General features: G+C 41.2%; 1 pseudogene; it reads left to right on the top strand.

Annotated features, from left to right (window-relative positions):
- The first annotated feature begins 1,237 nt into the window (after positions 1-1,237).
- On the top strand, positions 1,238-1,814 carry LOC135365231 (akirin-1-like; annotated as a pseudogene).
- Positions 1,815-10,599: the final 8,785 nt, after the last annotated feature.

Raw genomic sequence — 10,599 nt, forward strand, 5'->3', positions numbered from 1 at the left:
TGTCTTTTCCCAAGGAGTAATTACCCTGCCCTTGCTGGGGGCAGCGCTAAGTAATCTGCTTGGGTTTGCTCTCAGGAGCTTTTGTTCCCTGCAAGCTTTCTGTACAGCTTTGGAGGCAGAGAGTGAAAATGGCAGCCTCCCAATCTCTGCCCCAGAGGAGCCAAGAACTCGGGGCCCTGCTTCTCAGTGAGCCCCCAGAAAAAAGCAGTCAATTACTCCCATTTCCCGATACCGTATGGATTCTCTGAACCCAGCAGATTCCTGAGGTGGCTCCTGCGCCACTCCTCCTGGGGGAGGAAGGTGAGTCTCCCCAGATCTGCCACTTGTTGGGTCCCTGCTGGAGGAACAGTGGCCTGACTGTGCCCCGGATCACAGTTTATGGCAACCCTGAGCTGAGAGCTGACTCCTCGGCTCTGTCTCTGCAGCCAGCTTCCCCGCTCCGCTACCTGGGAGCTCAGCCACACTCAGGCACCCCTGGTCTTTCTGTGACTCCAAGGGTCTTGAGACCACACTGTCCCACAAGGGTTCCACCCCCCGCTTAGCCACTGAGCAACGTCCCTCAGCGGAGCCGACTTCTCAAAGTTCCAATTTTGTGCTCGGCTCCTCTATCCCTTGCCAGAAATGGCTGACGGAGGCCCCCTCCCCCACCGTCTGTCTTCCCAAATATCACCTCGGATTCACTTCTCCGCACGTCCTACCTTCCAGAAAGTGGTCGCTTTTCTGTTCAGAGAGTTGCTGCTATTCTTCTCTTCGATATCCTGTTGAGTTCGTAGATGTTCAGAATGGTTTGATCCATACCTAGCTTAATTCCTAGGACCAGACAAAATTTAGATCTCCTACTCCTCCGCCATCTTGCTCCTCCCCTGCAATCTATCTTCTGTAGTGATGGGTCTATTATAGGACTCAGTCTGTTTTCTTAATTAAGTTATTTTCTTCATTGTTGATTTCAAGTGTTCTTTGTATATTTAGAACACAATTGTTTTTCACATGTATCCTTTGGAAAGAGATCCTTTTTTTCAAGATTTTCTGAGTCTGGAGCTTGCTGTTTATTTTTGAGTTTTTCCTGTCAGAGATCATAAGATTTTCATTTTAATAAATTGCAGCTTATTGATTTATGTTTTTACAAATAACGTATGCCTTGGGATTGGAGCCAGCCTGGCTTGTGAGCTACACTGAGGAGCCGGAGGTGGGGCTGCAGTTACCTCCAAATCTGCCCCTGGTCCCTGGCCCCTGAGGCATGGTGTGTGGGGCGACATTGAAACAGCCCATGGAGTTCGAGGCCGGGCTGTGGAGTCCTGGTTCCCCAAAGTGGCGGTGCTGCGCCCCTCAGCCCGGCCCCACTCCAGGTCAGGCCCCCCGGACACAGAGACGCCACCGCTTCTCCAGAGCAGACCCCACCACCGACTCTGCAGCACCCCAACCTGCCCCACAACAATCCATGCCTTCCAACACTAGGACAAACTTTTCAGAACATAAAACAAGAATATAGCCATTATCAGAGTTGAAGACATTTAGAAGCTGTTCTGAATCAGAGTGAAGCTTGTACTTTGGAAAGTCAGCCTCATTCCTCAGCACTCACAGCCCCTAGTTCTCCAGGTTCCTCAGGGATGAAGAAGGACCAGCCCTCTTTTCCCCTCTGACAAGTCAGAATAATATGTGAGCATCTCTTAAAAGACTAAGAAGAGAAAATTCGGGAGGAGTATGAGCAAATCCTCAATACCAAACTAGCAGAAAAATATGAGCCTCTTGTGAAATGCACACATGATCAGATTATGTGACGATATGGGACAAGGACAACAAGCTATGTGTCCTGAAGCTTTCTGGCATATCTGGGTACCAGGTTTGACCTCAAGAGATGGCTGCTATACACTTTTTGCAACTGGTTTGTTACCACATTTCAGCTCCAACATGGCATCCTGTGAACATGTAAACGTTTCTTCAGGTGCATTTCATACAACTTGGAAGACCTTAAAACTTTCTGGTTGCCACAAACATATCTTTCTTTTCTGCTCATCCGATAAACAGCCGTGCCCTACTGTGATAGATTTTCCAAACAAAAATACCTGGAGCAGCAGTTTAGCAAAATATGCCCTCAGTGGCACTCAACAAATGGGGTTTCCCCAAGCACGGTTCTGTAAGAAGTGTGTGTGAGAGTGTGTGTATGTGTTTGTGCGTGTGTGTCTGTGTGTATTTTAAGTTATTATTGAAATTGTGCAAATATTTTTTTGATCTTGGGGGTTCTGGCTGTGAATTTGATGCATGACAATTATAGTTAAAAACATTTGCTTGGTCTACAGAAGATCATTAAAGTTTTGTGACCATATAAGTTGTCACGGTAAATTGTTTTATGTTGTAGGTGTTATTGTTAAATACAGGGACTGTTTCCAGGCACAGAATATGGATCATAAGTTAGGATGGGCATTAGGGGTGATTATGAGGACGTAGCAAAAATCTCTGGTCCTAGGTCTACAAATGTGTGGTGAGGAATTAGGACAAACTGGAGACGGGCCGTTTGACACATGGACTCTGCCTCGCCGTGTTGAAAAATACTTTGATTCCAAGCCTTCAAATACCCATGTGGAGTCTGTGCTCACCTCATTCACACAGAGAGCCCCTGGACACAGAATCGCTAAAAAGAAAAGGTCTCCCTGCAGCAGGAGCATCAGGGCTTGCTTGGGTGCATAACACAGGTGAGTGTGGGGCTGGGCCAGCCCCTGGTGGCACTGCTACTTGGGAGGAGCCCCTCTGCCTTTGTATCAGTTATTAAAAACAGAATTTGGATCCTTTGGTCAGGCTCCCCCAAATTCTTCTAAGAAGTGAGCATGTTCAACTGCTTGAGCTTTGTTGAGGCAACCCCCTGCCCAAAGTTGCTTTCGGACTGTTCTTCACCTTGTTTCCAAGGCGGTGCAACAGAATGTAGCCTCTGTTTTCAGGAGGTGGAAGTTAAGTATACATTTATTTTTGACTGTGACTTGTTCAGGACCCCATTTTACAGAATACCTTGTTTCCTTTATTATTGTTTCTGGAAAGGAAAGTTCTATTAAAATTGTCCTAGTTTGAATAGAGAACAGTTTTATTAATTAGGGCTTATGGTTTAGGAAAATGGTCCAGTTTCATCCTTCTGCCATCATGCAATCCAGTTGTCCCAACATCATTTGTGGAAGAGACTGTCTTCTTTTTCCAACAGATTTTTTTTCACGATGTGTTGAAGATTGGTCCAGAGTCCATTTTTTGGTTCTCTATTCTGTTCCTTTGATCTATGTGTCTGTTTAAGCACCAGTACAATACTATCTCAATGACTACAGCTTTGTAATAGAGCTTAAAATCTGGAAACGTGATTCTTCCAGTTTTGTTTTTCTCTTTCAGAATGATTATGGCTGTCAGAGTCTTTTGTGGTTCTATACAAATTTTAGGATTACTTGTTCTAGTTCTGTGAAAAATGCTGCTCGTTTTTGAAAGGGACTGCAGTGAATGTGTAGATTGGTCATGGTAGTATAGACAGTTTAACCATATTCTTCCAATCCATTAGCATGGAGTGGTTTTCCATTTCTTTTTGTCCTCTTCAATTTCTTTAAGTGTTCTATAGTTTTCAGTGTAGAAATCTCTACCTCTTTCGTTAGGTTTATTCCCAGGTATCTTGGGTTTGGTGCTATTGTAAATGAGACTGATTCCTTGATTTCTTTTTCTGCTGCTTCATTACTGGAAATGCAACAGATTTCTGTATATTGGTTTTATATCCGGCAACACTGCTGAATATATTTATCAGCCCAGAAATTTGATGGTAGGGTCTTTTAAGTTTTATACATAGACTATCATGTCATCTGCATATATTGAAAGTTGAACATGTTTCTTGCCAATTTGGATGTTTTGTATTTTGTTTTGTAATTTTCTTTTTGTTGCCTGATTGTTAAGTCTAGGATCTCCAGTACTATGTTAAATAATATTGGTGACAGTGGACTTCCCTGTCTTATTCCTGACTGTAATGGAAAAGCTCTCAGTTTTCCCATTCTGAGGATGATATTGGCCATGGGTCTTTATATATGGCTTTTGCTGTGTTGACTTTTGTTCCATCTATCCCAACTTTGTTGAAGCCTTTTACATAGAATGGATGCTCTACTTTTTCAAATGTTTTGTTTTGTTTTGTTTTGTTTTCTGCACCTACTGAAAGGATCATATGGTTCTTACCCTTTCTTTTATTAATTTGCTGTATCACTTTGATAGATTTCTGAATATTGACCACCCTTGCAGCCCAGGAATAAGTCTCACTTGCTCATGGTGAATAATTCTTTTAATGGACTGTTGGGTTTGATTTGCTAGTATCTTATTGAGAATATCTGCATGCATAGTCATCAGGGGTAATGACCTGTTCTTTTTTTAGTTTAGTCTATTAGTTTTGGTGTCAGGGTAATGCTGCACTCATAGAATGAATTTGGAAGTTTTCCTTCCGTGTCTACTTTTTGGAACAGTTTGAGAAGAATGAGGTATTAACTTATTCTATAAATGTCTGGTAGAATTCCCCTAGGAAGCCATTTGGCCCTTGACTTTTGTTTTTTGGGACATTTCTGATTACTGAATCAACTTCTTTGTGGGTTTTGGATCTGTTCAAATTGCCTATTTCTCCCTATTTCAGTCTTGACAGTATGCATGTTTCTAAGGATTTATTAATTTCTTCCAGATTGACCAGTGTGTTGGCATATAAATGTTCATAACATTCTCTTAAAATTGTTTGTGTTTCTGTGGTGGTGTTTGTGATCTCTCCTCTTTCATTCATGATTTTGCTTATTTGATTCCTTTCTCTTTCATTTTGAGAATTCTGCCTTGGTGTTTATCTGTTTTATTAATTCTTTGAAAGAACCAGCTTAGTTTCATTGATCTGTTCTACTATTTTGTTTTCTTTTTCTCTATACAATATATCTGTGATCCAAACCTTTCCCTTCTTCTGCTTGCTATAGGCTTTATGTGCTGTTCCTTTTCTATGTCCTTTAGATATAAGTTTAGGTTGTGAATTTGAGGAGATGGAGGAATTTAACACAAGAGGAAGGAGGTAGTACTCGTAGCCACAGATTTAGTCAATACAGATATAAGATATCTGAACTAGAACTCCAAACCAAGATTATAAAACTACTAGCTGGATTTGAAAAAAGCATAGAAGACGCAAGAGAATCCCTGAGTGTAGACATAAAATTCTAAAATCTAGTCAGGCCGAAAATAGAAATGCTATTACTGAGATGCAGTCTCATGTGCAGGCCATAAAAATGAGGATGAATGAAACAGAAGAGGAAATCAGTGATACAGAAGACAAAGTTATGGAAAATAAGGAAGCTGAACATGCATACTATCACGACTGAAATAGGAAAGACAACTATTAGATCATGAAGGTAGACATAGGGAACTCAGCAACTCCATAAGTGAAATAATATCTGTATTGAAGGAGTCCCAGAAGAGGAGTAGGCAAAGGGGGCAGAAGGTTTATTCGAACAAATTAAAGTTCAGAACTTCCTTAAAGCAAGAAAAGAAACAGGCATTCAAGCCTAGAGGCACAGAGAACTCCCCTCAAAATCAACAAAAAGAAGTCAACACCACGACATACTATAGTGAAACTTGCAAATTTCAAAGATAAAGAGAAAATCCTAAAAGCAGCTTGGGACAAGATGTTCTGAAACTACAAAGGTTGACAGATAAGGCTGGTAGCAGACCTGTCCACAGAGACCTGGCAGGGCAGAAAGGACTGGCATATTCAATGTGCTATGTTGGAAAAATATGCAGCCAACAATACTATATCCAGCTAGGCTGTTTTTCAGATAAACAAAATTAAAGGAATTCATGTACACCAACCCAGTCCTTCAATAAATATTAAAGGGGACACATAGACCAGAAAGAGATCCTGAAACTAACAAAGACCAGAAAGGAACAGAGAAAATCCACAGGTACATCAACATTACAAGTAACACGATGGCACTAAATTCATATTTTTCAATAATTACTATAAATATAAATGAATAAAATGGTCCAATCAAAAGACAGAAGGTGTCAGATTGGATTAAAAAAATGTTATACAAAAAAAAAAAAAGACTCATCAATATACTGCCTATAAGAGATTCATTTTAGATACAAAGACACCTCTAGATTTAAAAATGAGGGGGTGAGAACTAATTATCATGCTAATGGACATCAAAAGAAAGCTGAAATCTTATGCCAGAAGAAACAGATTTTAAAACAAAGATTAAAAGATATGTAGAAGGACAATATATCATCATAAAAGGGTCATCCAACCAGACGATCTAACAAATGTAAATATTGATGCCCATAACTTAGGAGCAGTCAAATGTATAAAGTAATTAATAATCACCTTAAAGAATCTCACTGATAATAATACAATAATAGTGGTGGACATTAACACTCTGCTCATAGCAAAGGGTGAATTATCTAAGCAGAAGATAACCAAGGATACAATGGCTTTGAATGACACACTGGACCAGCTGCACTTAATAGATATGTTCAGAGCATTTCATCCTAAAGCAGCAGAAATTACATTCTTCTTGTGTACACATGGAACATTCTCCAGAATGGATTACATACTTGGTCATAAGTCAGGCTTCAACTTCTTGAAAAAGTTTGAGATCGTGCCATGCATATTTTCAGACCACAAGGTGATGAATCTTGAAGTCAAACACAAGAAAAAATAGAAGGACCACAAACACATGGAGGTTAAAAACGTCCTACTGCAGAATTAATGGGTCAAACGCACATAAAGAATTTTAAAAAATAAATGGAGAAAATGGAAATATGGAAGAAAATGGAAATGAAACATGACAGTCGAGAATAATTGGGATGCAGCAATGACAGTGCTTTGAGGGAAGTATATAGCAATACAGGCCACCCTCAAGAAACAAGGAAAGTATCAAATGCACAACCTAAGCTTACACCTAGAGAACGTGGAGAAAAAAAAAATAAAGTCTAAATCCAGCAGGAAATGAGAAATAATAAAGATTAGAGCAGAAATCAATGATAAAGAAATTAAAACAAAACAAAACAAAACAAAAAACAGTAGAACAGATCAATGAAATTAGGAGCTGGTTCTTTGAAAGAATTAATAAGATTGCTAAAGCTCAAGTAAGACTTATCAAAAGGAAAGGGAAAGGACCCAAATAAGTAAACACCTGAATGAAAGAGGAGAGCTCACAATGAACACCCAATAAATGCAAACAGATATGAGAAAATATGACCAATTTTATCTCAACAAATTGGGCAATCTGGAAGAAATGGATACATTCCTAGAAACATAAACTACCAAAACTGAATCAGGAAGTTATAGAAAACCTGAACAGACCCCAAACCAGTAAAAAGTATTCAATTAATAATCAAAAATCTCCCAACACACGAGTGTCCAGGGCCAGATGGCTTCCTAGGGGAATTCTACCAAACAGTTAAAGAAGAATTAATACCTATATTTCTGAAACTATTACAAAAAATAGAAATGGAAGGAAAATACCAGACTCATTCTATGAGGCCAGCATTACCTTGATCCCAAAACCAGACAAGGACCACCATTAGAAGGACAATTACAGACCAGTATCCCTGTTGAACAAGGATGCATATATTCTCACCAAGATACTGCCAATAGGATCCAACACAGTTAAAGGATTATTTACCACGACCAAGTGGGATTTATTCCTGGGCTGCAAGAGTGGTTCAACCTCTGCAAATCAATATGAAACACCACATAAAAAAGAAAGGACAAGAACCGCAGGACCCTCTCAATAGATGCAGAAAAAGCATTCCACAAAATACAGCATCGTTTCATGAAAAAAAACTCCACCATGTAGAGAGAGGGGGGGAGCATAACATCATAAAGGCCATATAGGAAAGACCCAAAGTAAATGTCACCCTCAAAAGGGAAAAACAGAGATTATCCCCTATGTGCAAGAACACAGCAGGCATGTCCACTCTCACCACTGCTGTTCAACGTAGTACAGGAAGTCCTAGCCTCAGCAATCAGACAACAAAAAGAAATATAAGGCATCCAAATCAGCAAAGAAGAAGTCCAACTCTCATTCTTTGTAATCCATCTCTCTGTTTCTGCGGTTATGGTCAAAATCATATGTTCACCCTGCCTGTGTCCAAGCGTTTTTAGCTCAGGCATGGGACTGAGTTCCAAAACTCCAAATCTTCAGCATGGATTCGTGTGGTTCCCCTTATGGAGGATCTCCCATGCTGCTGCCTTTTGCCACCCTATGTCAGGAAAGCAATCGCACAACCATGAATCGGTTAGCAGTTTAAGGCAATACAAAGCAGAAAGCTGGCAGCTAGACTCACTGTTCTCAGGCAGGGTTCCCGTTCCTAAAGCTGGGTCGTAAGATAGCTCTATTTTTAACTTTTAGAAGTCTGGGAACTCTGTCACACTCAGGCACCTGCCATTTTCATGAGACTCCAGGGATCCTGAGACCACTCTGTCACACCCAGGATTCCACCTGGCTTCCCCAACTAAGCACCTTTAAGCCAGGAATACCCCCAAAAGAGCAAACTTGTAAATGTTACCATTTTGTGCTCTGCTGCTTATAAAACTTTGTTGTTTCCTCCTCAAGCCCCCTCCCCTCCCCTGTATCCTCAGCTATGTCACACTAGATTCACGTCTCCACACCTCCTACCTTCCAAACGATGGTCACTTTTCTACTTGTAGACCTGCAGCACTTGTTTTCTCAGATACTTGATTGATGTCCTGGGTGTTCAGAACGATCTGATAACACTGTAGCTGTATTCGAGGGAGGAGATAAATCTTAACTCCTCCTGCTTGATCTTTCTCGTTGGATTCTGGACATGAAGACTGTGAACTTCATGACAGGCTGGATTTTGTCACCCCCCTTCTATGAGAGCTGAATGTTGTTTTGTCAAGCAGGTAATGACTTCTGACAAAGCTTTACCCTTTCTAGTTTTAGGTTTATTGTGCGAAGATATACCAAACATAATATCTACCATTTTCTACACTTTTACTTAAGCTTTGATGGAAGAAGGGAGAGTAGCATCTACTCGACTGCCATGTTATCGACTTACCCCTGAAGTGTGACGTTTCCTGAGGTCTTAATGGCCCATGTCTTCATTAATATCGGTGTCTGTGTTTTAGTGAATGGTGACACTGAGTGACACATTTAGCTTTCTAGTGGTGAAGTCCTTTCTCCCTCACCATGAACTTCACTAGGAATACATCCCAAATATGATTTTTTTCATCTTGAAGGAAAGTTAATCTGCTTTCTTTTAAAACATGGCTTCCAGACAATGATGTCAGCAGGGACACTGAGAAATCCATAGATCGTTGGCAATCTGAGCTTCCTGGTGACTGGCCACTCGAATGGGGACAACCTGAGAATGTCCTGGTGATTGGCCAGGACATAGGTGTGACATCACAAGAAGGCATTGTGATGCCCCAGGGCTGTTATAAAAGCCTCACAAAGACTGAAGCTTCACTAAGGAGAGAAATGGCCCTTAGCCACAGCTCTTCCTGCTATTCCTCAAATTCTCTGCCCACTTCTCTGTCCCTGCCCATGGCAAGCCACCTGCCCACACCTCCTGCCATGCACCTGGCAACTCCTAGACCAGTTTCACACTGTGAGTATGGCCTGGCTACTCAGGGGCACATTCCCATTTCTCATATGGGAGCGGGACACTGGAAATCAGGGCACCGAGGATTCTCCGCCACCTGGGCCCCACCCCTCTGGGTTCAGAACACGGCTCAGCACAGGAAAGCTGAGTCCACATCCTGATGGTGCACTGAGCACCCTACTACTTTGGAGCCCTCCCACCCAGCTCAGCACAGGGACCATGGATGATTGAATATCCATCTGACCAGATGTGCAAAATGTGTACAATGACTCCAGACTCCTGGCAGAGAGGGAGTTTTATGAAACAAGTAAGTACTGGGAGATAGACTCGCCTCATCATTGGACACAGAGCCAGTCCTTGAAACACATGCCCTCAGACCAAAAGCTGTCTGACCTAGCTCAGCAGCTGAAATACTACTACTACTACTACTACTACTACTACTACTACTACTACTACTACTACTACTACTACTAATTGTTTTAGGGTGAAGTGCTCTCAACATTTCTGTTAAGGCCATCTGGTCCAGTATGACATGCAAAGACCTGTTTCCTTGGTGGTCTGCTTAGATGATCTGGGCATTGCTGTGATTGGGGTGTTAAAGTCCCTTCCAATTATTGCATTATTTTCAAAGTTTTTCTTTAGTTTTGTTATTAATTGGTTTATATATTTGGGTATTCCCAAGTTAGGGGCATCAATATTTAAAATTGTTAGATCTTTTTGTGGCCTAGACCCCTTTATTATGATATACTGTCCTTCTTTATCATTATTATACTCTGGTTTACTATCTAGTATGTCTGATATCAGGATGGCTACTCCACCTTTCTTCTCATGTCCACTAGCATGACAAGTGGTTCTCCACCCATCACATTCTGTCTGGTGGTGTTTGCGTCTAAAATAAGCCTCCTGTAGACAGCATATTGATGGGTCTTGTTTTTTTTTTTATCCAATCTGATAGCCTGTGTCTTTTGATTGGGGCATTTAGCCCATTTACATTCAGGGTAA

This window comes from Mirounga angustirostris, unplaced genomic scaffold (genome assembly GCF_029215605.1).
Source record: "Mirounga angustirostris isolate CCGP_5_RB_7025 unplaced genomic scaffold, mMirAng1.0.hap1 SCAF_7, whole genome shotgun sequence".
Classification (NCBI taxonomy): domain Eukaryota; kingdom Metazoa; phylum Chordata; class Mammalia; order Carnivora; family Phocidae; genus Mirounga; species Mirounga angustirostris.